We start from the raw sequence: 7,717 nt of genomic DNA on the forward strand, positions 1-7,717 counted from the left end.
TTCTCATTCTCTGTTATATGTGTTCTATTTGATCTTGCTCAAAATTGATTAAGCTTTCGCAAGTTTGTTTGTAGAAGTAGATCAAGTATTTTGCTTTAATATATTACATTATTAGGTGCTCTACAGTGGAATTTCTACAGCTAACACTAAAAGAACCCCTGGGGCAGGCTAAGGAACTACTAATGGCCAATATCATTGACTCTATCAATGATATTTGGCCATCTATTTAGGTGATTTTTGAGGAGATATATTTAATAAAGATGGCTACAAAGGCCATCCAAAGAGTAAAAGAAGAATTGTTAGAAATTCCAGAAGAGGCTTCCAGAATTATCCACTTCCTTAACAGCAAGAATAAGTATGAGCTTCAGGAATTGGAAATAGAAGACAGAACATAGACAATTTTGGAGGTCAGAAAGGTCCTCTCCAAGAGGAATTTAATGCAAAACTTAGAGGATAAGTGTCAAAATATGTAGCTAGAAGTAGACAGATTTTTGGCTAAATTCCAAATTTTGAGAGAAAAGGGATTACCCAATCCCTTAGTGATAAATCACAAGCTCATGCCACAGGAGGATTATAACAAGAAAATCAGAGAGGTAGCAAAGGATCAGGTCAATACATCATCAATGAAGGCATTGCCAATAGGCAAAGTACTCTACCAGACATTTGAAAATTTGTTTTACCTCCAGCATGAGGTAAAACACTTATTTATCAATAAGCCTACTTTTTCCAAATACATCGAGGAAGATGAAATATATAGGAGGATGCTAAAAATCCAATTACCTAATGCTGAAGCATGGGAGAAATTAATTGATTTACTGTAGAAATGTGCAGTAAAAAGGTTAACGAACAGTAAAAGTAAAATTGCATGGTTGTTGGGCATGGAATCCCCCCACAGCATGTTTTGGGGCTCAAAGCACAAGTTTTGAGTGATATTATTGTAAAGCTTCGTGAATTGTGGGCATGGAATGTATGTTAGAGTCATAGGGTTGTCTGCCCTAAGTTTGAATGTAATATCATCCTACCCATGGTCCGTGGACCATGGGATTGTATAAATAAGAGAGAAGCTCTAAGTTGTAAAGAGATAAGAGGAAGATAGAATCTAATGAATAAGATAAGATAGTGAAGCATAAAATAAGAGTCTAAGTGCATCTTGGGTCATAGTAGTAGGACTAGGCTTTGCAGCTGAGTGCGCAGAGGCCTAGTAGAGTCTGCAACTGAGTGCGCGAACCCCTGCAGCTGAGTGTGCAGGGTGGAATAGAGTCTGTAACCAGAGGAAGAAGAATGATAAAGAGAAGTTTTATCTAAATTCTGTGTATCTTTTCTTAAGTTATTACATGTTTGATATCATTGGCAATTAGACTGTTTATTTACTACGCACACTTATATGAATTGTGAATATTGTTAAGTATTACTGAAAGTGTACAAATAAGTTAAGTTAATCAACTAATATCGAGCTACAAGTAAGGACTTGGGTAATAACACTGTTCGGCCCCTGAGTAGGGCTGCGTGAAGGCAGCATCTTAGGCTACGAGGTGCGGGTAAGTGCGCGTAGTGACGTGTGCGCAGGGTCGAATCACGGACCACTTGAAACCATCAGACATCTCTAGGGTGCAGAAACCTAGTTCTAGCACCCTCCCATACTACTTTGGGTGAGACCTTAGCTTGCGCTCCACGGATTGTTTCCGAAAGGGCCAGTAGTACTGGGATTTGTTTGGCTAAATCAACTTTGAACCTGGGTGAGGCCCCAACAAGCGAACAAATGGTTCCATTTCCAGGACCGGGATCTGCATAAGGAATGTCTGATGTTGTGTCACTAGAATCCAACAAAGAAAGAAATTGAAGGGTGGTTGGACAGAAAGATTCACGAGTTTGCGGTGCAGGAAAACAGGGATCCACGAGTATCAAAGGAACAGTGGTTAGAGCGCTACTTATATATGGTGATCAACAAAATTTTCTTTGCATTCTTCCCTTCTAAGCTGTACGAGTGGATCATGAAGCTAGAAAACAATCAGGGAAGGTGTAAGCTTGATAAACTGATTGTGTGGACTCCAGAATTGGTGTGTAGACTAGAAGCGTCAGAAGATAAGATCGCGTGCGCTATGGACCATTAGCTCTATCAAATTATAGGAGGATTTATCATCAAGCTTGTGGTAGATATGACCATCAACTACAGTGAGGTGGAATGACGCTTCCCCAAGGGACCGCGAGGTAAGTGCATTAAATTGTTGAACACTTGGATTAAAATGTTATTGTGTGAAAAGCGGGTGATGCGAATAAATTGACATTTGGGACTACGCGAAGTGGGAAGATCTATAGAAATGAAGGTAGTGCATAGATAGAAAATAGTCCCTTGATTTTGCCGCGGTGGGAAAGTGAGGAAGAGCTCGTGAAAGTTTCTTCGAGAAGCGCGATCAGTCTGATAAGGTAGAGAATTCCACGCATACCACCCCCATCTACACCACTACCATTTTCACCATCAGCACCCTCATCTCCACCCACACCACCTCCACCACCACCATAGTTCAATATGGCGAGCGCAATAAAATTTCTGGTATTTAGAGGAGTAGGGAATGAAGATCAAAACCAATTTTGGTTCGTAGTAAAGGCTGTATGGGAAGCACAAGAAGTCGTGGATGACAATATAAAGAAGGAAACACTGGTAAGCATGTTGTAGGATCATGCACTAACATGGTACATTAAGCATTCTAATGACCATCCAAATGCAGGGATTGCAGATATCCAGGCCGCATTGAATAGGGAATTTAGCAGACCAAAGTTAGAGACACAATCGATTATCGGGTTTAAGGAAATCGTGATGCTTCCAGGCGAGATCACATGGGATTTGGACCAGAGACTGAAGAGTATGATTCACGCATCCAACATGACCTTGACGGATGGACAACACTGTGCATGGTTTGTAGCGTCACTAACACCGCATTTAAGGACGATGCTGTCACAGCATAAGCTATCCACCCAGACCGAAGCTTTGGAGATTGCGATGAGACTGCATAAGACCCCAATACAAGATCCTGGTCTGGGAGTCCAACAAATCCACACGCAACTGCAAAATTTGTGTCTGGAAATGTAGAGTTTGAAACAGGACAGGACAACTCGGCCAGAGGCACGCGAGGAGGTATGGTGCATAAAATGCAAAGGCCAGGGGCATGACAAGGACCACTGTCCAGTCTTCGCGAACTACTTGGTGAGAGGAGGGCCAATGCCATTAAGACCAGAGGCATAAGTAGGACCAAGCAAAGTGCTTGCATTATGGTGTGCAATTTGTTAGATAGGAGGAAAACACACTACAGATAACTACCACCTATTACAAAAGTATACACAGACATCCCAACAATTGTTTTGTAATTTTTGCAGGTTAGTAGGCCATGATGAGTGCACTTGCAGGAGTTACGAGCTGATGATGGATCAGACTCCTACCTATAGAGTACAGACTGAAACATGAGCCCTTGATCCAAATGCAGGGATGGTACGCGCTGGATTTCAAGGGCGTGAACGAGGTCGAGGTGGAATGGGACCAGGAAGGGCTCGCGGACAACTGATTTGTTACAATTGCGGAGGGTTAGGGCACTATGCCCACGATTATATGAATCTGACAAGAGCATCATGTTTATACTGTACCCAATTTGATAATGAGATAGAGGATTGCCCTACACTGGTAGCGAGGTTGCACGATAAAGGAGTACTCCAGCCTCCCCCGACTCAGAACCTACGAATGATGAGGTCTGAGCCATGCAAAGAGGACCCAAATGTAAACATAGTGCTTCGAAGTGGTGTCACAATAGGAGATGACAAAGGTAAGCAGCTAGAAGAAAGTGCGTGGGTTCACAAGGCTCCTATAAAGGAACTTGAATTTGATTTGGGACGCATAAAGGAGAGATTCATGGAAGCTAAGAAGAGCTTCATGGAGGCCTCCAATTTAGGTAGTAAGGATCAACTAGAACCAGGGATGGATCCTTCAATGCTCACTACCTTTCTGGAGACATGCATGAAACTGTTGCATGACAACAAGGCTATAAAAGGATTGCAGGAACTTATCACCTATAAAAGGGTTAGGAGAAGTGCGCGTAGTCCGAAAACTTGGAAAGCATGGATTGTGAACAGGAAGGGAAATGAGATTGACTATGCAAATTGGAGAGTACGAAATGGATCAAGTAATTCTGGATCTCGGATCGGACGCGAATGTACTACCAAAGCAAACATGGGAACACATGGGCAGACCTGCATTACAATGGTCTCCTATTCAATTGCGAATGGTGAACCAGTAGAAGATCCTACTGATGGGAAGATTGCAGGGGATAACAGTAGACATCGAAGGTGTGAGTGCGCTAGAAAATTTTGAAGTGATAGAGACTGTCAATGATAGCAATCCATATCCCGTGCTACTGGGAATAGATTGGGCCACTGATATGAATGAAGTAATAAATGTAAAGAAGCGCAAAATGATTTTTGAGAAAAAGTCACTACGCGTAGTGGTACCTTTAGACCCTGCGGAAGGAGCGTGCTACATAGAACTAGTGCGCGACGATGATAGTGATGACGATCTCGACTATATCTACAAGATAACCACTTGAGAGCAGGATTGGGTGAATCCAACAGTAGATGGTAGGATTTTGTGGGAGCGCGAAATCTCCTGCACTTTGGATTCGGACAAAGAAATAGAATGATGACAAAATCGGTTACACAAGGTAACCATGCTCAGTTGCAACATGATGTTAAGATCACTGCGCTGTGTGACAACAAAGATAAGGGATCTACCTATGTACAGTGGGTTGACAGCGGTGGATGAATTGTTGAACAAATTTGAGAGTGAAGTGCCAGAATAGCAGCGTTTTGATGCTCTGAAATGGGCACTGCATGCAATGCCCGCAAGGTGGTGGGGTACGCATTAGAAAAGCTTTGAGGATTGGTGCAGATGTAGAAGGATGATGTGCCTATGATTTGGGAAACCACAGATGTGGCTAGCAGACAAGTATGACGGACGGGATGATCCATGTACACACCTCACGAAATGGACCAAGGTCTATGGGGAAGAGCCACAGCCTGAATGGGTGCATTTGTTCTGTCATACCCTAGATGTCATACCCATGAATTGGTATACTGAGACAGAGCTTCGCCATGGTACGAGCGAATGGGATATCTTGCACAATGGATTTATGTTAAATTTCACATTTGAAGATTGTTGGTGGGATACTGTTGATGATGTGCTACAAGTAGTAAAAGAAACTATCTTCAAAATACCCCAAGAGCCAATAGAAGTGCTTCAGCCAGAATGGGCGACACAACTGAGTTGCGCGCTGGAGTGTTACAATGTAAATGTTGAGGAGGATGATGAGGACCCATGAAATATTAACATTCCAGAAACGGAAGGCTGTCGTGAGGTTCGAGGACCATTGATTGAGGACCTAAACATCACCACACCACTAAAAACAAAGCAGGTAAACATTGGAATGGAGGCAGAACCAAAGTATGCAACGCTTGGAGATTATTGGGATGATACCACGGTGGATAGCGTCGCTGAGTTACTCCGCGAATACCCATACTTAGTCCCAACCAACATTATAGATTTAAAAGGGATTGTTGGCGACTTAGGGATGATGAAGATCACCCTAAAACCTAACGCAAAGACGAAGCAGAGACCTTACCACTTGAATCTGAAATATAAGGAAAAGGTCCGCGTAGAATTAGACAAAATGCTCACAACTGAAATTATTGAGCCAGTGGAAGAATCCGATTGGGTGACTCCTATGGTAGTACAAGAGAAAAAATAGAAGGGTGAAATAATAATATGCGTGGACCTCAGAAAGATAAACAACGCCTATGTACACGACCCATTCCCGAAACTGTTCACAAATGAAGTACTGGAAAATGTTGGCAGACAAGAAGCCTACTCGTTCATGGATGGGTTCTCGTGGTACCACCAGAATAAGATCATGCCGAAAGACATGAGAAAAACGACCTTCGCAGTGGAATGGGGATTCTTTCAATACATCATTATGCCATTTGGGTTGAAGAACACACCAACCATATTTTTGTGCATTGTTGTTTCTGCGTTCAAAGAATACATCCACAAATTCTTGGAGGTCTATTTGGATGATTGGACTGTCTTCGGATTAGATAAGCACCATGTAGCAAGCTTACGCTTGATGCTGGATAGTTGCTGATGACCCCAGATTGCACTGAACCTTAAGAAGTGCACATTCCTCGTTCCCTTTAGAAACTTGTTGGAACATGTGGTCTGCAAGTAGGGACTGATGGTGGACCTTGCAAAGATTGCCATTATTCTAAATTTGGAAGCACCACGAAGTGTTAAACAATTGCGCGCTACCTTGGGACACACCGGGTACTACAAAAAGTTTATCAAAAGCTATGCCCAAATCACCGCGCCAATGGAAAAACTATTGAAAAAGGATGTTACATTTTGCTGGAATGACAATTGCATAGAAATTTTGGATGTCCTGAAGGGGAAACTGGCCTCTGATCCAATCTTGGTCTTCCCAAAATGGGATGTGGAGTTTCATGTCCATGTGGATGCATTGTGTATCGCGCTGGGAGCAGTGCTTACATAAGAGGGCGAGGAAGGCTTGGATCACCCTATCGCATTTGCAAGTCTGAGGTTGTTCAAAGGAGAGAAGAAATATTCCACCACTGAGTGCGAGGGGTTGGTGATGGTGTACACACTCCAAAAATACCGACATTATTTGCTCAGAGGACATTTCAAGATGTATACTGACCATTCTGTGCTAAAATACCTGGTCAATAAGCTTGTGTTGGGGGGGAGCATATGCATATGGCTCTTATTGTTCCAGGAATATGATTTTGAAGTTGTAGTAAAGACGAGACACCTGAACACAGGACTGGATCACTTATCACGCATTGAGACGGGCATGGAACCCACTAATCCGGAGGAAGGATTACCTGATGCACAGCTCTTTGTAGTTCGTGTCATGGATGGTCACTTTGAAGATATAATCCATTTTCTAACAACAAGGACTGCGCTGAAGGAATACTCCATCCAACAGAAGAAGGAATTGGTGGTGTGCGCGACAGATTTTTCTGTCATCACAGGGCACCTATACAAAATGGGAAATGATGAGATATTGCGAAGATACGTACCTGAATTTGAAAGAAGTCAGATACTTGATGCTGGAGGAGGACGCTATGCAGGATGAGAAACTGCACAAAATATTCTCCACGCAGGGTTGTGGTGGCTAACCCTGCACTAGGACTCGAAGGCACATTGTAAGGCCTGCAATATATACTGGAAAACCATCATGGAGGGATGAGATGCCATTAAATCCACAGATGACACTGTAGCTATTCGATAAATGGAAAATCAACTTTGTGGTACCGATCAAAACTCAGGGAAAGACGGGCACGCACTACATCATCACCGCAACAGAGTATCTGACACAATGGGTCGAAGCGTAGCTGGTCAAAGACTGCATGACCACTATAGTTGCAAAGTTTTTGTTTGACAATGTGTTAACCAGCTTTGGCTGTCTGGAAATCTTGATGAGTGATCCCAGAACACATTTCCTGAACAAAACTATCAGTGCGCTCATAGAAGAATTCCAGGTGTATCATCATAAAAGTACACCGTACCGCCCACAAGCCAATGGCACTGTAGAAGTTTTCAACAAAATACTGGAGACTGTGCTGACCAAAGTGTGCAACGCACAACGAAATGATTGCGACCTGT

Source organism: Pinus tabuliformis, chromosome 8 (assembly GCF_031772625.1).
Source record: "Pinus tabuliformis cultivar Carrire ecotype Pingquan chromosome 8, CPIR1, whole genome shotgun sequence".
Lineage (NCBI taxonomy): Eukaryota > Viridiplantae > Streptophyta > Pinopsida > Pinales > Pinaceae > Pinus > Pinus tabuliformis.